This window comes from Sarcophilus harrisii, chromosome 1 (assembly GCF_902635505.1).
Source record: "Sarcophilus harrisii chromosome 1, mSarHar1.11, whole genome shotgun sequence".
In the NCBI taxonomy this organism is placed as follows: Eukaryota; Metazoa; Chordata; class Mammalia; order Dasyuromorphia; family Dasyuridae; genus Sarcophilus; species Sarcophilus harrisii.
In genome coordinates this window covers 514168647-514192705 of record NC_045426.1, presented here as the reverse complement: position 1 = coordinate 514192705, position 24059 = coordinate 514168647, and the positions used below count along the sequence as shown (strand labels likewise).

General features: G+C 32.0%; 1 protein-coding gene across 2 annotated transcripts in view; it reads left to right on the top strand.

The window, feature by feature from the left end:
- The window catches only part of CDH19 (cadherin 19), a 165150-nt gene that overhangs the window by 10699 nt on the left and 130392 nt on the right, over positions 1–24059 (top strand). The window contains exon 2 of one of the 2 annotated variants that reach the window (XM_031946686.1): positions 1303–1410. The exons of the other annotated variant lie outside the window; for it this stretch is intronic. The gene's annotated coding sequence lies outside the window, so the exon portion shown is untranslated. The remainder of the gene's footprint in view (positions 1–1302; positions 1411–24059) is intronic. 2 annotated transcript variants of the gene reach the window in all.

Here is a 24059-nt window from a genome sequence, read left to right as displayed (position 1 = left end):
ACACTGTTTTTCTTCTCATCTTGTTGAGGTAGGAGACACGCCAATAAAATTAGGATCAATTTTGATTGGTATCATAGGTTTGGCAAAATAATTCATGCAATCAGTTTGTGTCCAAGTTAAGGGGCAAAGATTTATTATAATTGTAACATCAACTGAAGCAGGGTAAAGTTCAAGGTAATCTAGCAAACAGTCAGAATCAAGAAGATAATTTTATGGCAAAGAGAAACAAAGATTAGGTTGATATGCTAAAATTATGATCTAGAGGTACAATTGAAAAGTGGTAAGGGTGGGGTAGTTCCCATTTTTGAATTCTACAGTTTACTGACCATTGGATTGGCCAGCATTATTTATGTTCTCCCAAGGCCAAATAGCAACATTCTAATACCTCAACACATGTTATTTAATTCTGTATATTTAATATTTACTAATCTATCTAAATTATATTCCTTTGATAAAATGATGCTTCATGATGTTAGAGGCTATCTCACTTCTATATATAAATTCCTACCATAAAAGAGTATGGCTAGTGCATAATGATTGCTTAATACATCATTATTGACTAGTTATATGCAAGAAGGAAATGAGTTTATTTCAGAAGGTTTCTATATCATATATGTGTAAACATACATATAGTTTTAAACTTTTGTAGATCTTGAGCTTAATAAAGTATATAGTTTTACTGTTATAGGAACCATAAGTTCCTGAAAGCCAGTTTAAAAATGGTATTAAACTTAAATAGCCTTTCTCCTATATTCTGATGGAAGTGGATTTCTTTGACAAAGAGAAGATCTAACTCAGTTTCAATTGATCAATGATGGACAGAAGCAGCTACACCCAAAGAAAGAACACTGGGAAATGAATGTAAACTGTTTGCATTTTTATTTTTTTCTTGTATTATTTTTACCTTCTGAATCCAATTCTTCCTGTGCAACAAGAGAACTGTTCAGTTCTGCACACTTATATTGCATCTAATGTAACCTATTTAACATGTATAGGACTGCTTGCCATCTGAGGGAGGGGGTGGAGGAAGGGAGGGGAAAAATCGGAACAGAAGTGAGTGCAAGGGATAATGTTGTAAAAAATTACCCAGGCATGGGTTCTGTCAATAAAAAGTTATAATTATTTTTTAAAAAAATAGCCTTTCTCCTTGAATGCATTTCTTTCATAGTCTCATTGAATCATCATAGTATTGGACCAAAATTGAAACTTTATAAGAATTTAATGCAATCTTTTTATTTTAACAAAATAAAACTGATTTTTAGGGAAGTTAAGTAATTCTCTTCCCTTCTTCTTCATCCTTAGATCATAAAATAATCTACTGGCAGGTAAATTTTGAGATGATGGTAGAATAACAAAGTACAGATACCATCTAAACAGTTACTATAACAGGACTGGAAAGGAGATAAGAAGGTAAGACTAAAAAACATACTACATTGTGGCATTAAATCGAGAAAGAAACTATAGGGGGAAAAAAAAGATGTTGGTGATGTTGGTTTTTCCTTTTTAATCTCTCCATATCATACATATGAGTCCAGCAGCAATGATCCCTGTCATTTCCTAGGGGCATATAGATTTTTTTTTGTCATAAAAAAGCTGTTTTTTTTCCCAAATCTAGTCTATGGATGATGAAAAGCTCAACTCTGAAAACTAATTTAAAATAAAGGGAACAATTAAGAAACCTGTTTTCTCTAGTCTGTAGGGACTAAACTTCAATGACTTTCTAGAAATAACATAACTAGACTATTAGAGTTCAAAAAGATTTTAGATATGAGCTAATTCTACTTTGTTATTTAAGAGATATGATCTAGAAACATTAAATTACTAGCATAAATATCAGTTATTGAGACAATAAACATTTATTAAGACTATCATGTGCCATGGCTCACTGGAGAAGGAAATGCCAAATTACTCTACTATTACTGCCAAGAAAACTCCATGAATGATACTAAAATGATGAAACAGATGACAGCAAAAGATGAACTCCCACAGGCTAGAAGATGTCCACCCACTTGGCAAGAGTAGAAGAGGACTATAAATAGCTCCAGTATTAATGAAGTATAAAGGCCAAAGCCTAAAGAAAGCTCAGCTGCAGAGGAAATGATATTTTCCTGTGTATGATAGGAAAATCCGATATTGTAAAGAGACTTGTGCATAGATATTTGGAATGTAAGATCTATGAATGGAGGTAAGCTGGATGTGGTCAAATCAAATATGAAAAGATTAAACAACAACATCTTATGTGCCAGTGAACTTAAATGGACAAGAATAGGTAGATTCAATTTACATAATCACTTCAAATATTACTGGTTCAAGAATCCCTTAGAAGAAATGAAATAGTCCTCAAAGTTTATGAGAAAAGGAGCACTTGGGGTATAATGGAAAAAAATGATTCAATGATTTTTGTTTGAATCTATGACAATTCAATATCACATTATACAAGTATTTATTCAAACACTAATGAAAAAAAGTGAACATTGCATGTATTGATTTACATTTAGTCTCTATAGTTTTCTGTCTGTATACAGATACCTTTTTCTATCCAAAGTTTAGGAGAATTGCCTTGGATTATGAAACTGCTGAGAAGAAATAGTTGATCACCACACAATCTTGTTGTTACTGTGTACAATGTATCCCTGGTTCTGCAAATGTCATGCAAATCTTTCCAGACCTTTCTAAAATTAGCATCATTTTTATAGAACAATAATATTTCATCACCTTCATACATTACAACTTAGTCATTCCCCAATTGATGGACATCTACTCATTTTTCAATTCCTTGTTACTGCAAAAAGAGTTTCTACAAACATTTTTTGCGCATGTGGGTCCTTCCCCTCCTTTATAATTTCTTTGGGATACAGATCCAGTAGTACATGGTACTTTATTGAATATATTTTTTTTATTGCATTGTGATCTAAAAAGGAAACATTTACTATTTCTGCTTTTCTGCATTTGATTGTGAAATGGCAAATTATTAATAGGGACTCCTAATCTTTTGAAGCTCACAAAAATGAAAGCTATCTCCAGTATTCCTTCATCTCTGTGCAGGAAAGAATAATCATAACAGAGACAGAAACAACAGTAGAACATGTGCTCATTACAATGTCTACTTTAGTAACTTATAATACATCAGCTTTGTTGCCTTTTAATTTGGACCCTGTCAGGTAGGGAAAAAAGACTAAGTTCCTCCTATAGGAATCTTTTGAATGCAAGTTGAGCAGAACCATTCATAAAATATGTATGCATGATTAAAAGAGAGGATCGGACTTTCCATTATACACTCCAAAATGAAGTTTGTGATTCTTGGATTGAGTCTTTATTAGTCATAACTCTCTTCAAATCCCAATTTGTTCACTGATTTTCCAATTAATTAGTATCTATTTTCTTATCAATTATTTGTTCGAACAATGTAAAGTGTTATTTTATATATTTTTATATAACAGGCTTTGAAAGATAAAGTTTGACCTTCTTTGTGTGTGTGTGGTGTCTAATTTTGGTGTTGCTTTGTCAAATTATACATATATACATATGTATATATACATTTATGTAAATGCATATATATGCATACATATACATACATATATAGTGATATTATTTCATACAAATTCAATTTTCTATAATGGTGTAAGATTATTTTAGGTTTGGGATTCTCATATTAACAGGAATAGTCTTTAAAAAGTGTATAGAAGTTTATTATTGCTCAGAACCTTGATTTAAATAAGACATATTAGGAAGAGAAAACTCATAGCTCAAAAGTAATACACAATTAAAAAACAGAGGCCACTATAACAAACAACAGACAACATACATCATTACTACTATGAGGAAGCACAAACATCTGAATTCCTTGACTGGAAGAATCCATGGTCATAATTACTTAGTCTTGAGTGAGTAGTACAAAACTTCTTAGGTAAATTCTCAAAGTCATTTCCATTAAGAGGCTTTTATAGGCTGAGAACAAAGAAAGCACTATGCTAAGTATTTTCATTTGACAAGTCTCTCTTGAGATACAGTAGTCTTCTAGGTACAAAATATTCTATCACAAGAGGCCCATAAAGGAAAATATTTTTTTCATTCCTTTAGGACAACTGTGTTTAATCATGAAACTGGCCAGGTTTCTGAGGGTAAACACAAGCCTGCAATAAAGGATACTCACTGATTAATGCACAAGAAAGGATGACCTTCCAATTTCTTTGTGCTTTCCAAATAATCCATCAGATAACTTCAAGCTTGTTCCCATATTCTCAGCAAAAAATTACACAAAGAACATGAACAAGACTTGCTTAAAATTCCTTATGCACTAGGATCCCTTACAAATGGTAGAAAATGTTTCCACTGTCAGAGTATTAATGCAGTTGTCTTTCTTACAATGTCTCCTATATTTACCATTTTCATCTTTTCATCATCTTAACATCTTTTATTATTGTTTACCTTTGTAACCTCATTTTCCATTGTTCTGTCCAAAGTGTTATACATTCTAGCCAAATGAGATTATTTGTTGCTCTGCATTTGACATTCCATCTCCAGTCTTCCATCTTTATGTCTTTGATGAATCTTTCCCTTATAGCTGAATGCTCTGGCTCTGGAATACATAGTTTCCTTCAATTCTCAGCTCACTTTTTATGGAAGGTCCTGATCCTTCCCTTTTTAGTACCCTCTCTCTATTGTGTATTCACCTGTGTGTATGTGTAAATATATGTATATATTTCGAATATGTATACACTTATGTATGTATTTCATACTTATTGCTTTATGTGTTGTTTCCTCTCTGTTAGAATTTGGGCTCCTTTGGATCAGAAAATCTATTGTGTTTTTTTTTCTTTGTATCCTTTGTACCTTCTACAGCTCCTGGTACATGATAGAATTTAAGAAATGTTTAATTAATGTATAAACAGAAGCAGAATACCCAGACCTGATTTTTTTACCCTATTTTAAATTATTGTGTTTAGTTCTTGGAACTACATTTTAGATGAAAAATTAATAAGTAAGAAAGTATCCACAGGGTGACTAGAATGGTGACAGGACTCAATTTCATTTGATATAAGCAAAAAAAAAAAAAAAAAAAAAAAAAAAAACGACCCTATGGCTATGTAGATGGACAAAAACGGATTGACTATAGACTGGTTTCAAGTATTTGAAGAGCTGTCACTTCAAAGCTAATGAGTAGTTGATCCTGTTTGACCACAGTGGGCAGAAGTAAGATGCAATTAATTAAACCTCAAAAAAGAAAATTTAGTCTAGATAGGAAAAACAAAACAAAAAATCTTTCCTAACAATTAATATTCTCTGAAAATAAAATGTTCTGTTGTAGAATTTAGTCATTTCCCCTTCATCAGCTATGATTAGATTAGATGACCAGTAAAGTTCAGTGTACTATAAAGTAGATTTTTCTTAAGCTTTGGTTTAGACTGGTTAGATTTGGAAGTCCCTTTAAGTCTGAGATTCTAGAATCCTATGATATTTTATCCTTTGCACCATATAAATTTACATGATTCTTTGCTACAGGAAATTTTGATAATTCACCAAAAGGAAAGAAAATAATCAATTTTGATTATTGTTGGCTAGTTTTTTTGTAGTTGTGTTCAAATCTGTGTGACTTCTTTTGAAGTTTGCTTTGCAGAGATATTGGGGTGATTTGCCCTTTCCTTCTCCAGCTCATTTTACAGATGAGGAAACTGAGGCAAACAGGGGTTAAGTGGCTTACCTAGGGCCACACAGTTAGTCAGTATCTAAGATAAGATGTAACATCCGGTCTTCCTGACTCCAGGCCCAGCACTCTGTTCATCATTTCTCCTAGCTGTCCATCATTTCAAATGCATTATAATAATGCAAGTTATTTCTATCATTAACACAAAATAATAAATTGCTTTTGTATGGTATATGTGGCTTACTGTGGCGATCTTCTTCTTTAAAATAATAATGGTTCTCTCTGGGGGAGAGGGTTTCTTGGGGAGGTTTTCTGGAGGCAGTTTTGGTTTTAGTTTAAAGTAAATAATCACCCAAAATCGCAGCCAGCTGATAAAAGTTCAGATCTTTTATTGTGTCCTTCAATATAGCCAAGTTAGCTCAGAGGCCTATCTTTCTGCTTGGTTCCAAGAGCTCCCTCCAAGTGTCTCCAAATCCAAAGGTTTGTCAGTCAGACTCCAGCCAGCACCAAGGTGGGAGATGCAATGAATTTCTCTTGCCTTTGAGAGAGGGCTTGTAGGCTTCCTCCCAGAGTGCTCCTCTCTGACTCCTGGGAATGTTCCCAAGAAACTCCCTTGAAGCTCTAATAGCTTCCTCTATATATATGATCTCCCAAAGGTTAACTCCTCCTGTGAGAGAATGGGATTATGGGTTATCTCCCAGAGTGCTCTCTGGCCCTAAGAACTTCAAGGGAGGTGTGAATTCAGGTATCTCATACTAAATCCTGAAAATCTCCCAAACGTTTGAACTCCAATAAGTAATTAAATACTTCTTGCTTATAAGAGCTCTCTAAAGGTGTGAACACAAGCATTATTGTCTATCAGTTATACTTAGTACCTTGTTTCAAGTTCTGGCCCATAACATCTCCTCATAGGATCAGATTAATCATACTGAACCATGCTAAATTAGATAATTATTGTCTTAACAATTTGTAAAGATTCCAACAGCTTACCATTCTCTTTAAATCTATGCTTATTTATCATGCTAAAATGTCTTTGAGAATAATAGTATTGTTATAGATTGTTAATTATCCATGAATCGTCATGAATCATAGTTCCCTATTCTGACTTTAGAATTTACAACAACAAAAAAAAATCATGTTTTTATTGTGTTCATTGTTTTTCCTCAAACAAAATGAGATTCCATCCCCCACCACCATCTTATCTGACAGCATTATTTACTAGGTATTGTTTTTGACAGATAAGTAAATTACAGGTATTGTAGTTATTGTGAAAATATTCCAAAAACAAAATCAATAATTGGTCAAGGAAATAAAGAAAAAAAATGGTTTTGAGTAGATTTTTACAAAAGTATCAACAATAACTGTCAAAGATAATTCATAATACATTATCATTTACTGAAAATTAACAGCATCTAAATTTTTTTGACAATAATGAAAAATGATATGACATTATTTGAATATTTTCATGCTGGAAATTAAAGGAAAAATAATCTTTTTTATGGATCATTTCTAGGAACAATGGCACTCAGAACTGATTGAAGGAAACATAATGTCTGTTTGTTTTTCTGCTTCTGTAATAGTCTGTGTCAAATTCATAAGAAACCATGTATTCAATGAGGATGGATAGGTGAATTAATATCTGCATAGTGATTCAAATACATGTTGTTAGAAAAAGTGACTATCGTCTGAGAAAGAAATTCTTAGGTATGATGGAGAAGTAGTACATTTTACAAAATTTACTGTTAAGTTGGATATAAAGGAACAAGTCATGGGTTTTCTCCCGAGTGCACTGCGACTTTCACCAGAGATATTATTTACTTTCATTTCCACTTCCTTATTATTCATCATAGTGACTGCAGAAGGTGAAGGCATTTATTCTTAATTCTGTATAAGACTGCTTTTGCACTTATATGAAAGTTACTTCAAAAGAAAATAGAATGTCAAATTGAATAATATCACATTTCTGCATTTAATGTAATTAGGAGTTATATTTGCAAATATTTTTGCTAGCTTCAAATACTTCTGTCTTTGGATGTTTAATCAACATTATGAATTATAGACTAGGTTCCAATGAACCTTAATTACCTTACGTTAACTTTATAAATATAGCCTAACTACCTGTGTAAACTTTTAATCTTTTTTAACTATTTTATTAGTTAATTTTATTTAGTTACTAACTTAATTAATTAATTAAAATTATATTAAATATGACCCTTGATTAAATATGAAGAGGGTCTAAATACATTCAATTCAATGGTTATACTTTACTATAGTAAAAGAGTAGTATCTCAGAACTAGAGGAAATGAATGGGTTATAGACATTCTTACCTCATTGAGCATGGAGAAATCACTTGACTTCAACTTTCTACTCCATAAAAGTGACAGGGTTGAGTTAGATTACATTTCAGGTAACTTCTTAATCTAGTGTACTGTGAATTTATGATACAAACACTGTCCAAGTTATTTTTATACTTTTTTTCATAAAAATACCTTATAAAATTTTACTCATTAGCTTCTGTGGCTTATTTATATGAGTATGTATTTATATCTATGTATATGCATATGTATAATATATGTGTATATTAGTATATATTTATACATACATATATGTATATATTCATTTATATGTATGCATATATACACATTTATATATGTATATATAACGAGTTTTTTTTTTTCCAGTATGTCCATATTTTTCTTGTTTGTATGTTTAGGAGTGGGTGTGTTCAAATGATAACATATCTTAAAAGTAGAATCCGTTTAATTAAAAATATGAGAAACAAATGGGAGTTAATAATTTGGATTATTAGTCTCTATCTCACCATCAAAGGCTAGAGAATTTCTGAATTTGTATCACTTCATATAACTTATTCTTTTTGGAACTTGTAAGAAAAGTAAAAATGAGCTCTTCAAATCTGAAACCTCATCAGACCCCTAAATTATTCTTCACTGAACACAGAGTTACTATATGCCAATTGAGCCTCAAACATAGATTAAGGAGTCAATCTTATTTGATCCTTGATGTATCTATGCCAATGAAATTGTAGGCCTTAAAAAGCAAATAAAAATACTATTTTTCCATTTTATAAATTAAGGGTTGAATTGTATAGTAAGCCACAACTACATTAGGTTAATATAGGTGACCAGATAATGATCTTGTATTTCAGAAATAATAAGACAATTTTAAATTTTCAAACAATTACCCAATTTAACACAATGCTATTTTATGGAATTAATTAGTATAGGTGGGAACAAGTCCTTCCAGACAGTCAAGTGTGTCAATTAGTTATAATTTCAGTTGGAGGATAACTGGTAGCTAGATTAGTTAGTGAAACAGATGGAAAGGAATGAGAATGATCCTTTTAGTTTACATATTCAAAATGATTAAGAAATTATTATTTAGATCATGGAGAAATGATGACATTGTTTTATATATGATTAAAAGGCCTATACTGATTATGATAATTTGGGGTTTAAGAGTGAGTAAATTTCACATACTGTGGTTTCTCATTGATTTAGTATTTTATTTTTCCCCAATTACATGTAAAAACCATTTTAAATATTCATTTTTAAAACTTTGAGTTTCAGATTCTCTATCTTCTCCTTCATCAGCCCCATTGAGAAGCACAAGTAATTCAATACAGGATAAACATGTGGAGTCATGCAAAACATTTCCATAATAGTCATGTTGTGGAAGAAAACCTAGACCTCCCCCAAAAACTAAGAAACAAAAGAAAAATAAAATAAGAAAAATGGGTGTTCCAGACATTAGTTCTTTTTCTAGGGAGGGATGGAATTTTTCCTCAAAAGTCTTTCAGAGTATTTTTCAAACATTGTATTACTGAGTACAGTTAAGTCATTCACAGTTGATTATCTTAACAATATTGATTTTACTTTATATTCAGTGTATTTCACTTTGCATCAGCTCATGGAAATCTTTCCAGGTTTTTCTGAAAGTATTTTGCTTATCAGTTCATATAGCACAGTAGTATCCCATCATAATCAAATAGTATAGAATATTTAGCCATTCCTCATTTAATGGGCACTCCTTCAATTTCTACTTCTTTATCCTCTAGAAGAGAGCTGCTAGATGACATGATGGTATACTTAGAAAACCCCAGAGATTCTACTAAAAAGCTATTAGAAATAATCCATAACTTTAGCAAAGTTGTAGGTTATAAAATAAATCCCCATAAATCCTCAGAATTTTTATACATCACCAAAAAAATCCAACAGCAAGAGATACAAAGAGAAATTCCATTCAGAATAACTGTCGACAGCATAAAATATTTGGGAATCTATCTACCAAAGGAAAGTCATGAATTATTTGAGCAAAATTACAAAAAACTTTCCACAGAAATAAAGACAGACTTAAACAATTGAAAAAATATTAAGTGCTCCTGGATAGGTCTAGCGAATATAATAAAGATGACAATACTCCCTAAACTAATCTATTTATTTAGTGCTATACCAATTAGACTTACAAGAAAATATTTTAATGATCTAGAAAAATTAACAACAAAATTCATATGGAATAATAAAAGGTCAAGAATCTCAAAAGAATTAATGAAAAAAAAATCAAATGAAGGTGGACTAGCTGTACCTGATCTAAAACTATATTATAAGGTAGCAGTCACCAAAACCATTTGGTACTGGCTAAGAAATAAATTAGTTGATCAGTGGAACAGGTTAGGTTCACAAGACAGAATAGTCAACTATAGCAATTTAGTGTTTGACAAACCCAAAGATCCTAACTTTTGGGATTAGAATTCATTATTTGACAAAAACTGCTGGGATAACTGGAAATTAGTATGGCAGAAATTAGGCATGGACTCACACTTAACACCGTATATCAAGATAAGATCAAAATGGATCCATGATTTAGACATAAAGAACAAGATTATAAACAAATTGGAAGAACATAGGATAGTTTATCTCTCAGACTTGTGGAGGAGGAAGAAATTTGTGACTAAAGACAAACTAGAGACCATTATTGATCACAAAATAGAAAATTTTGATTACATCAAATTAAAAAGCTTCTGTACAAACAAAACTAATGTAAACAAGATTAGAAAGGAAGCAACAAACTGGGAAAACATCTTCACAGTTAAAGGTTCTGATAAAGGCCTCATTTCCAAAATATATAGAGAACTGACTCTAATTTATAAGAAATCAAGATATTCTCCAATTGATAAATAGTCAAAGGATATGAACAGACAATTTTCAGATGATGAAATTGAAATGATTACCACTCATATGAAAGAGTGTTCCAAATCATTATTAATAAGAGAAATGCAAATTAAGACAACTCTGAGATACCACTACACACCTGTCAGATTGGCTAAAATGACAGGAAAAAATGATGATTGTTGGAGGGGATGTGGGAAAACTGGGACACTGATACATTTTTGCTGGAGTTGTGAACGAATTCAACCATTCTGGAGAGCAATCTGGAATTATGCCCAAAAAGTTATCAAACTGTGCATACCCTTTGATCCAGCAGTGTTTCTACTGGGCTTATACCCCAAGGAGATACTAAAGAAGGGAAAGGGACCAGTATGTGCCAAAATGTTTGTGGCAGCCCTGTTTGTAGTGCTAGAAGCTGGAAACTGAGTGGATGCCCATCAATTGGAGAATGGTTGTGTAAATTGTGGTATATGAATGTTATGGAATATTATTGTTCTGTAAGAAATAACCAGCAGGATGAATACATAGAGGCTTGGAGAGAATTAAATGAACTGATGCTAAGTGAAATGAGCAGAACCAAGAGATCATTATATACATCAACAACGATACTGTATGAAGATGTAATCTGATGGAAGTGGATTTCTTTGACAAAGAGACCTAATTCAGTTTCAATTGATCGATGATGGACAGAAGCAGCTACACCCAAAGAAAAAACACTGGAAAATGAATGTAAACTGTTTGCATTTTTGTTTTTCTTCCTGGGTTATTTTTACCTTCTGAATACAATTCTCCCTGTGCAACAAGAAAACTGTTTGGATTTGCACACATACATTGTATCTAGGATATACTAGGACATATTCAACATATATAGGGCTGCTTGCCATCTAGGGGAGGGGGTGGAGGGTGGGAGGGAAAAATCGGAACAGAAGTGAGTACAAGGGATAATGTTGTAAAAAAATTACCCTGGCATGGATTCTGTCAATAAAAAGTTACTATAATAAAAAAAAAAAAGAAAGAAAAGAGCTGCTATAAATATTTTTGTAAATCTAGGTCTTTTTCTTTTTTTTCTAAAAAAAATCTCCTTTGAATATTGTTGTAGTAGTAATGCTGCTAGGTCCAAAAGTATAAATAGTTTTATAACTTTGACCATTGTTCCGAATTGCTCTACATAATGGTTGAATCAGTTCACATCTCCGCTAACAGTGTGTTAATGTCTCATTTCCCTTATACCCCTTGTAGTATTTGTCATTATCCTTTTATAAGCTCTTAGCTTATCTAATAGCTATGGGATAGTACCATAGAATTGTTTTAATTTGCATTTCTCTTCTCTTCTCTTCTCTTCTCTTCTCTTCTCTTCTCTTCTCTTCTCTTCTCTTCTCTTCTCTCTCTCTCTCTGTCTCTCTGCAAGAAGATTGGGGTTAAGCAACTTCTCTAGGGGTCACACAGCTAGGAAGTGTTAGGTTTCTAAGGCTGGATTTGAGCTCAGGTTCTCCTGACTCCAGGGCCAATGCTCTATCCACTGTACAATCTAGCTGTCCTTTTCACTTTCTATTATTATTATTATCGAGTTTGCATTTCTCACAACAATAGTGAGATAGAGGATTTTTTTTTTCTTAATGTGGCTATCAGATAACTTTGATTACTTAGTCTAAAAACTTTTTATGTCTTTTGATCATTTGTCAGTTGGGGAATGACTTACATTTATAAATTTGTCTCAGTTCTTTATATTTTTGAGAAATGAGGACTTTGTGAGAGAAAATGGCTTCAAAATTTTTAATATAGTTACTCTTTTTAACTATATCCTTTGCCCTTCACCCCATTCATTTTATTCTTTATTTCCTTTCACCTGGTCTTTCCTCAAAAGTATTTGTTATTGTTGTTGTTGCTTCTGACTACTCCTCCTCTTCTTTTACAACTCCCACTCCTTTCTTTCATCCTCTTCCTTTCCTACTTTTTTGTAGGAAGAAATTCACTTCTTACTCCATTGAGAGGACCTACTATTTCTTCTTTTAGCCAATTCTGATGAAAATAAGATTTAACTCCCTCTTACCTCTGCTTTTTCACTATTCATTGTAAAAGTTCTTTATTCCCTCTTTTATCCAGATTTATCCCATTCTACCTATTCTTTCCCTGTCTCCCGGTATAATTCCTTCTAATTCTATATTATTTTTTAGATATCAGCTCTTCAGATTCATCTTGTATCTGTACCTCCCATTTTTATATACTTCTATCTTAATAATGAGAAAGTTCTCATGAATTATAAGTATGATTTTTCTATCTAGAAATGTACAAAGCATAAGCTTAGTAAGTTTCTTAGTTTTCTACTTGCTGTTTAACTTTTTATGTTTCTCTGAATTTTATATTTGAAAGTGAAATTTTCTATTCAGCTCAGTTCTGTTCATCAAGAATACTTGAGAGTCCTCTATTTCATTAAATATCTATTTTTTCTCCATTAAAAGAATGTTCCTCATTTTTGCTGTGTAGATGATGCTTGGTTATAATCTTACCTCTTTTGACTTCCAGAATATTGTATTCCAAACCCTTTAATCATTTTAAGGTAGTAGCTATAAAATACTGTGTTATGCTGACTGTGGCTCCACTTGAACTATTTCTTTTTAATTCCTTAACCTTGGACTTTGGGAATTTAGCTATGATATCCCCAGAATATTTGGCATTTCTCTGGATTTAATTTTTCCCCCTGTATATACTTTTCTTCTCTTTACCCTATCCTCAGTTTTGTGTGTTTTTTTTTTAACTCACCCCATATACTACCTTTTTTGTTAATCACCCTTTCCCCCTTCTCTTACCTTTTCCTCAGTGTTTCTGCCCTCTCTTCTATCCTGTCTTTCCCTTTTCTTTCTTCTTTGTCCTCCTACTTCTTTATAGGGTTAGATAAAGTTCTATACCTAACTTAATGATTAAGTTATTCCCTTTTGGTTTTTTTATTCCTTCTTTGAGTCAAACAGATGAGAACAAACTCAAAACAATGCTTGCCCCTTCCTCTTTTTTCCCTCAATTATAGTAGATTTTTTGCACCTCTTCATGTTAATTAAATGTCCCATTATACCTGCTCTTTCCTCTTGTTTCCAGTACAGACCTTTTTCTATTGCTAAATGTTTTTTTATTTGATGTTATCATATCAGAGTTCATTCTCCATCCAACACACTACCTGTCCATGGTCCATGTGATGCCTCCTTTTATCTGCCCCAGTGAAAAATACAATTCACAAAAGTTACAAATGTCATTTTCCCATCTAGGGATGTAAACAGTTTAACCTTTAAATGTATATATATATATATATATATATATATATATATATATATATATATATATATACACACATATATATATAAAACATTTAAGAATATATATATATATATACATATATATTTCCTATTTACCTTTTTTTGCTTCTCTTAAGTCTTGTTTGTAAATTAAATTTTCTATTTAGTTCTGCTTTATACAATATAAATGAATGAAAGTCTCTTACTTCGTTGAAGCTCCCTTGCTTCCTCTGAAAGATGATGCTGAATCTCTCTGGCTAGTTAATTCTTGGTTATAACCTTAGATCCTTTGCATTATAGAATATGCTATTTCAGGTCCTCAGATCCTTTATTGTAGATGCTGTCAGATGCTAGGTAATCCTGAATGTGGTTCCTTGATTTTTTGGATCAACTTTTTTCTGGCAGCTTGCAGTATTTTTTTTCCTTGAGATTATAGTTCTGGAGTTTCACAGTTATGTTCTTTGGGGTTTTTTCTTGTGAGATCTCTTTCTAAAGGTGATCGATGAATTATTTCAATAAGTTCTCCCCTCCCACCCCTCCTCCCCCCGTTTCTAGAATATTGTGGCAGTTTTCCTTAATGACTTCTTGTAGAATGCTTTTGAGGCTCTTTTTTGGTCATTGTCTTCAGGTAGATTAATAGTTTTTTAAATTATTTTTTCTGGATCTATTTTCCAGGTTGGCTGTTTTTCCAATGAGACATTTCTTTTTCTTCTATTTTAAAATTTATTTTAGTTTTTGTTTGACTGATTCTTACTATCTCACAGAGTCATCAGCTTCCATTTGCCCTGTTCTTGTTTTTAATGTGTGATTTTCTTCAGTTAGATTTTTTATTTCTTTTTCTATTAAGGTATTGTTTTCTTCAGACAATTTTTTTCTTTCCTTTTTCAAGCTGTTGACTCTCTCATGCATACTTCTCATTTCCTTACTCAGTTTTTCTTTTACCTCTCTTATTGCCTTTTAAAGTCTTTTATGAGCACTTGTAGAAGGTTTTTTGGGCTTGATATCAATCCATGTGACTCTCTGGGATTTCTTTTGTGCCCATTTTATTCTCATCTGAGTTTGTGTTTTGGTCTGCCCTATCACCATAGTAGCTTTTTGTGGTTAGGGTTCTTTTCTACTTCTTGCTCATTGACTTTCTCTTTCTTTTGCTATTTCTTTTTTTTTTTTAATTGTTATGATTGAGCTCTGCTACTGGGGTAAAGGTGCCACTGTTGTAAGCTTCCTATACTTTAAGCACAGGGGACCCTTATTTTTAAAGGGAATATCTTTGTCTGCTCTTTTCAGAAAATATCTTGGTTTCCCAGAATATACCTGCTGACTGGAACTGGCCCCAATGATTTGCTTCTCTACTGAACCAGGACTAAGAGTATTAGTTTCCAATGTGTTGTGATTAATACCCTTTCTCAGGTTTTCTCAGAATCTATCAATTTTGGGATGAACATCCTTTTCGTCCTAGTGAGATTAACCTTTCTTGAAGTTTTTTTGGTCTATTTTGAGCTGGAGAATGGTTTCATTTCATCAGACTCTGTTCCAAGGTTTAATTTTATATGGTTTTTGAAGGAAACTGAAAGATCTAAATCAGCTTTCTGGCTTTACTCTGCTATCTTGTCTCCCTTGATAAAGACAATATGTTTTTTGTACCTTATTTTCCATTTGTCTAATTGTATTTTTAAGGAATTTTCATTTCTTCAGTGAATTTTTGTGCCTTTCCATTTGGCCAGTTCTTTTTTTTAAGACATTCTTGTGGCTTTTTTACTTCCTTTACCATCTGACCTAGTATTTTTTGAAGTTGATATTTTCTCTACTTGTTTTTTCTCCTTTACCACACTATTAACCTGGTTATTCATGGTTTTCTTGCATCATTCTCATTTCTCTTTCCTCTTTTTCTTTTACTTCCCATGTTTGATTTTCAAAACCCTTTTTGAGACCTCCCATAGTTTATGACCAATTGACATTTTGCTTAAAGAATTTGGATGTAAAAGTGTTGACTTTGTTATCTTGTTTTGATTTCCATTGTCATCACAATAACTTTCTATTGTCTTTTTTTTGTTTTGTTTTGTTTTTGGTTTATTCATTTCATCTCTTTGTTGGTACTTCAGGGTGATTGATTCATTATCTTGAGATTCAGGGATTTTTGCAGCTTTCTCAGAAATATATTTAGGGGTCTTTAAGTTTTCTCTTTTTCCAAGATGATATTATCTAAGGAGTGGTACTTACTACTCTGCTGTCCTGTTCTCTGATCTGTCAGATTGGCTAAGATGACAGGAAAAAATAATGATGATTGTTGGAGGGGATGCGGGAAAACTGGAACATTGATGCATTGTTGGTGGAGTTGTGAACGAATCCAACCATTCTGGAGAGTAGTTTGGAACTATGCTCAAAAAGTTATCAAACTGTGCATACCCTTTGATCCAGCAGTGTTACTACTGGGCTTATATCCCAAAGAGATTATAAAGAAGGGAAAGGGACCTGTATGTGCACGAATGTTTGTGGCAGCCCTTTTTGTAGTGGCTAAAAACTGGAAACTGAATGGATGTCCATCAGTTGGAGAATGGTTGAATAAATTGTGGTATATGAAAATTATGAAATATTACTGTTCTGTAAGAAATGACCAACAGGATGATTTCAGAAAGGCCTGGAGAGACTTACACAAACTGATGCTGAGTGAAATGAGCAGGACCAGGAGATCATTATATACTTCAACAACAATGCTATATGATGACCAGTTCTGATGGAGCTGGCCATCCTCAGCAACGATATCAACCAAATCATTTCCAATGGAGCAGTAATGAACTGAACCAGCTATGCCCAGAGAAAGAACTCTGGGAGATGACTAAAACCCATTACATTGAATTCCCAATTCCTATATTTATGCCCACATGCATTTTTGATTTCCTTCACTAGCTAATTGTACACTATTTCAGAGTCTGATTCTTTTTGTACAGCAAAATAACAGTTTGGTCATGTATACTTATTATGTATCTAATTTATATTTTAATGTACTTAACATCTACTGGTCATCCTGCCATCTGGGGGGGGGGTGGGGGGATAAGAGGTGAAAAATTGGAACAAGAGGTTTGGCAGTTGTTAATGCTGTAATGTTACCCATGCATATATCCTGTAAATAAAAGGCTATTAAATAAAAAAAAAATAGAAAAAGAAATTTATCTCATACTGTAGGGAAGTAGGGGGAGAAAGGGAAAAGGAAGTGGGGAGTTAAAAGAAGGTAGAACAGAAATACAATGTGAAAGGAATAAGAAAGGGGGAGGTGCTCTAAAAGGAAATTGCAGACTTAGGGAGGTGGTGGTCAGAAATAAAATATATAATGAGGAGGGAAAGGGGGAAAGAGAAAAATATAACTTGGGGAAAATAAGATGGTGGGGCATATTAATTTTAACTGTGAATGGGAATGGAATGAGCTTTCACATAAAATGGAAGTAGTTAGCATACTAAATTAAATACTACAATATATTGTTTACAAGAAACACATTTAGGATACTGATACAGAATAAAGTTAAAGGCTATAGCAGAAACTATTATGCTTCAGCTTAAGTAAAAAAAAAAAGCAGCAGTAGTGACACTGATCTCAAAAATATATCTAATTAAAAGAGATAAGGGAGGAAATTAAATCTTACTAAAGAGTACCATAGATAATAAAATACCATAGATAATATACTAAATATATAGCCACCAATTAATATAGAATCCAAGTTCCTAGAGGAGAAGTTAAGAGATCTTCAAGAATAAATAGACAGCAATACTATACTAATGGGAGATTTCAACTTTGTTCTATCAGAACTAAATAAATGAAATGACAAAATAGGAAAGAAGTTAAGGAGATAAATATAATTTTAGAAAAATTTGGAATGATGGGCCTTTAGAGAAAATTGAATGGAAACAGAAAGGCATATACTTTTTTCTTGATGGTTCATGGATCCTACACAAGAATTGACCACGTATTAGGGCATAAAACCCTCAAAATCAAATGCAGAAAAGCAGAAATATTAATTTTATGTTTTCAAAATTATGATGCAATAAAAATTACATGTAATAAAGGGCTAGGGAAAAATAGATCAAATAATAATTGGAAACTGAATAATCTAATCATAAAGAATGAGTGGGTAAAACCAAAAATCATTGACATAATTCATAATTTCATCCAAGAGAATGACAATAGTGAGAAAACATAAGCAAAATTTATGGAATGCAGCTAAAGCAGTTCTTAGAGGAATTTTTATAGATATAGATGCTTACTTGCATAAAATAGAGAAAGAGAAGATCAATTAGTTGGACATGCACTTAAAAAAACTACAAACTGAAGAATTAAAAGATCTCAATTAAGTATCAAATTTGAAATTCTGAGAATAAAAGAGATTAATAACATTGAAAATGAGAAAATTATTGAACTAATAAATCTAAGATTTTTATCAAAAAGATATCAAAAGAGATCAATCTTTAGTTAATTTGATTAAAAAAAGAAAAGAAAAATATCAAATTGTTAATATCAAAAATGAAAAAAGGTGATTTTCCACCAATGAAAAGGAAATTAGAGAAATAATTAGGAGTTATTTTGCCCAACTGTATACCAATAAATCTGATCATCTAAGGCAAATGGATGAATACTTACACAAATATAAACTGCCCAGATTAACATCAGAGGAAATAAATTACTTAAATAGTTCAAATGTATTTTGAATTTTTTATTCATTTTTTATTTACAAAACATATGCATGGGTAATTTTCCCAACATTGACACTTGCAAAACCTTTTTTTCCCCCTAATTTTCCCATCCTTCCCTCCATGCCCTCCCCTAGCTAGCAGGTAGTCAAATACATGTTAAATATGATAAAATACATGTTAAATCCAATATATGAATACATATTTATACAGTTTTCTTGCTGCACAAGGGAAATCAGATCAAGAAGGAAGAAAAAGAAAAACTGAGAAAGAAAACAAAATGGGTGTAGATGGCTCTCTTCATCACTGAACAAGTGGAACTGCTTTGAATAATCTCATTGTTGAAGAGAGCCACATCCATCAGAATTGATCATTGTATAGTTTTATTGCTATGTATAATGATTGCCTAGTTCTGCTCATTTCACTTAGCATTAGTTCATGTAGGTCTCTCCAAGACTCCCTGAAATCATCTTGCTGGTCGTTTCTTACAGAACAATAATGTTCCATAGCATTCATATAATATAATTTATTCAGCCATTTTCCAGTTGATGGGCATTCACTCAGTTTCCAATTGCTTGCCACTACAAAGATGGCTGCCACAAACATTTTTGCATATGTGTGTCATTCCCCTCTTTTAAGATCTCTTTGGGATATAATCCCAGTAGAAACACTGCTGGATCAAAGAGTATATACATAACTTTTTGTGCATAGTTCCAAATTACTCTCTAGAATGGTTGGATCTGTTCACAGTTTCACCAACAATGTATCAGTGTCCCAGTTTTCCCACATTCCTTCCAATATTTGTCATTATCTTTTCCTGTCATCTTACCAGTCTGACAGGTGTGTAATGGTTTCTCAGAGCTGTATTAATTTGCATTTCTCTAATCAATATTGATTTAGAGCAGCTTTTCATGTGGCTACAAATAGTTTCAATTTCATCTGAAAATTGTCTGTTCATATGCTTTGACCATTTCTCAATTGGAGAATGGCTTGAACTATTATAAATTTGAGTCAATTTTCTATATATTTTAGAAATGAGGCCTTTATCAGATCCTTTGCATGTAAAAATGTTTTTCCAGTTTATTGCTCCCCTTTTAATCTTGTCTGCATTAATTTTGTTTACACAAAATCTTTTAAACCTAATATAATCAAAATTATCTATTTTGTGATCAATAATGATCTTTAATTCTTTGGTCACAAATTCCTTCCTCCTTCACAAATCTGAGAGGTGAACTATACTATGTTTTTCTAATTTGTTTATAATATCATTCTTTAAGTCTAGATCATGATCCCAGATCATGAACCCATTTCTACCTTATTTTATTATGCAGTGCTAGGTGTGGGTCTATGGTAACTTTCTGCCATACTAGTTTCAAAATGTCCCAGCATTTTTTTTTTTGTCAAATAATGAATTCTTCTCTCAAAAGTTGGGGCCTTTGGATTTGTCAAATACTAGATTGCTATAGTCATTGACTATTTTGTTCTGTGAACCTAACCTATTCCACTGATCAACATCTCTATTTCTTAGCCACTACCAAATGGTTTTGATGACCACTGCTTTAGAATATAGTTTTAGATCTTATACAGATAGGCCACCTTCATTTGCTTTTCTCTTCCCATTAATTCCTTTAAAATTCTTGATCTTTTGTTCTTCCAGATGAATTCTGCTGTTATTTTTTCTAATTCATTAAGATACTTTCTTGGGAGTTTGATTGATATAGCACTAAATAAATAAATTAGTTTAGGGAGTACTGTCATCGTTATTATATTCACTTGACCGATATATCCACAATCACTTGATATTTTTTTCCAATTGCTCAGATCTGACTATTTGTGTGGAAAGTGTTTTGAAGTTTTATTTATATATTTCTTTGGCAGATAGATTCCCAAATATTTTATACTATCAACAGTTATTTTTCATGGAATTTCTCTTTATATCTCTTGCTATTGGATTTTGTTAGTGATGTATAAGACTGCTGATGATTTATGTGAATTTATTTTGTATCCTGCAACTTTACTGAAGTTGTGGATTACTTCTAGTAATTTTTTAGTTGATTCTATGGGATTGTTTAAATATACCATAATATCATCTGCAAAGACTGATAATTTGGTTTCTTCATTACCTATTCTAATTCCTTTAATCACCTTTTCTTATCTTATTGCCAAATCTAGCATTTGTAATATAATATTGCATAGTAATGGTTATAATGGGCAACCATGGTTCACCCCTGGTTTTATTGGGAATGGTTCCAGTTTATCCACATTAAATATGATGTTTACTTATGGTTTTAAATAGATGCAACTGACTGTTTTAAGGAAAAGTCCATTTATTTCTATACTCTCTAGTGTTTTTAATAGGATTGGGTATTAGGTTTTATCAAATGCTTTTTCTGCATTTATTGAGATAATCATATGTTTTTTGTCAATTCAGTTATTAATATAGTCATTTATGCTCATAGTTTTCCTAATATTGAACTAGCCTTGCATTCCTGGTATAAATCCTACTTGGTCATATTGTATTATCCTGGGGATGGCTTCCTGTAATCTCTTTGCTAATGTTTTATTTAACATTTTTGCACCAATATTCATTAGGGAGATTGGTCTATAATTTTCTTTCTCTGTTTTTGTCCTACCTGGTTAGGTATCAGTACAATGTCTGTGTCATAAAAGAAATTTGGTAGGACTCCTTCAATACTTATTTTGTCAAATAGTTTGTATAGTATTGAAATAAATTGTTCTTTAAATGTTTGGTAGAACTCCCATATAAATCCATCAGGTCGTGGGGATCTTTTTCTTAGGGGGTTGATTCATAGTTTGTTCTATTTCTTTTTCTAAAATGGGACTATTTAAGTAATTTATTTCCTCTTTTCTTAATCTGGCCAATCTATATTTTTGTAAGTATTCTTCCATTTTACTTAAGTTGTCAAATTTGTTGGCATAAAGTTGAGAAAAGTAACTCCTAATAACTGCTCTAATTTCCTCTTCATTAGTGGATAGGTCTCCCTTTTTATTTTTAAGACTAAAAAATTGATTTTCCTCTTTCCTTTTTCTAATCAAATTAACTAAATGTTTATCTATTTTGTTGGTATTTTTCATAGTTTTATTTATTAATTCAATAGTTTTTTTAGTTTAAATGTCATTGTTCTCTCCTTTTATTTTTAGAATTTCAAGTTTGGGCAGTTTTTATTTTGTTCCTTTTCTACCTTTTTTTTAGTTACAAGCCCAATTTATTGATCTTCTCTTTTTCTATTTTATACAAGTAAGCATCTATCTACCTATATTTATCAATCTATCCATCTATTTCTATATCTATTTGTATATGGATATATAGATATAAATATCTATTATTGTTTTGGCTGCAGCCCACAAATTTTGTTATGTTGTCTCATTATTGTCATTTTCTTGGATGAAATTATTGCTTGTGTCTGTGATTTGCTGTTTCACCAATTCATTATTTAGGATGAGATTATTTAGTTTCCAATTACTTTTTGGTCTATTTCCCCTGACCTTTTACTTAATGTAATTTTTATTGCATCATGATCCAAAAAAAAAAAAAAACCCTGAATTTATTATTTCTGCCTTTGTGTATTTGATTTTGAGGTCTTTATGTTGTAAAATATGGTCACATTTTGTATAGGTGCCATTACAGCTGAGAGGAAAATGTACTCCTTTCTGTATTCATTCAATTTTCTCCAAAGATCTATCATATCTAGCTTTTCTAGTATTATATTTACCTATCTTCTTTTTTATTTATTTTGTGGTTTGATTTATCTAGTTCTGAGAGAGCAAGGTTGAGATCTCCCACTTTATAGTTTTGCTATGTATTTCTTCTCCCAAATCTCTTAACTTGTTCTTTAGAACTTTAGCTTTTATCCCACTTGGTGCATATATGTTTAATATTGATATTGCTTCATTATCTATGGTAACCTTTAACAAGATATAATTTCCTTTCTTATCTCTTTAAATTAGATCAATTTTTGCTGTTGTTTAATCTGAGATCAGGATGGCCAACCCTACTTTTTTTTTTCTTCAGTTGAACCATAATAGATTCTGCCCCAGCCTTTTACCTTTAATCTGTATGTATCACTCTGCTTTAAATGTGTTTCTTGTAAACAACGTATTCTAGGATTCTGGCTTTTAATCCAGTCTGATATCTGTTTACATTTTATGAGAGAGTTCACCCCATTCACATTTACAGTTAAAAGTATTACTTCTAAATTCCTGCTATCTTATTAACCCCAAATTTTACTTTTCTCTTTCCTTTCCCCCTTTTTTTTCCTCCCCAGCATTTTATTTATGAGAACTATTTGTGTCAAGCCATCCTCCCCCTTTAGAAACCCTCCTCATTTCTTATACCTTTCCCCTACTATTTCTGTTTTCCTTTTTATTTGGCCTTCTCTTTCCCTTTTCTCCTTCCCCCTTATAAAGTGAGAGAAGTTTCACTGTGAAACCGAACATATCTAATATTCTTTTTTTTTTTTTTGAGCCAAATCTGATGAGTAAGATTCACACAATTTTCTTTACCGTTCCTTTTTTCCCTCTATTACAATAGATTTTCTTTGCTCTTCATGAAATGTAATTTCCCTCATTTTACATCCCTTCCCTTTTTTTTTTTTTTTTTTTCCTGTTATACTCCCCTTTCCACCTTTAGGTTTTTTTTTTTTTTTTTTTTTTTTTTTTTTGTTTTTTTTCTTTTTTGCTAAGGCAATTGGGGTTAAGTGACTCTCTTAGAGTCACACAGGTAAGAAGTGTTAAGTGCCTGAGGCCAGATTTGAACTCAGGTCCTCCTGATTTCAGGGTTGGTATTCTATCCACTGCAGCACCTAGCTTCCCCTAGTTTCTTTTTTATATTATAACAGTAAAATCAGATTATACATGTATTCTCTATGTATAGCCATAAGAGAAATAGTTCTCAAGAGTTTTTTTTTCTTTTTCCCTTTTATGCTTCTCTTGAGTTTTACATTTGGAGGTCATTTTTTTGTTTGTTTAGCTTTGGTCTTTTCATCAAAAATTAATAGAATTAATTCATCAGTTATTTGAATGTCCATCTTCTTTCCGGAAAGAAAATGCTCAGTTTAGCAAGGTACTTTATTCTTGTTTGCATTCCAAGTTCCTTCACCTTTTGGAATATCAGATTCTAGACTCTTCAATCTTTAAAGTAGAAGGAGCTAGGTCCTGAGTAGCCCTTATTGGAGCTCCTCAGTATTTAAATAGTTTCTTTCTAGATCCTTGTAATATTTTTTCCTTGGTCTGATAGTTTTGAAATT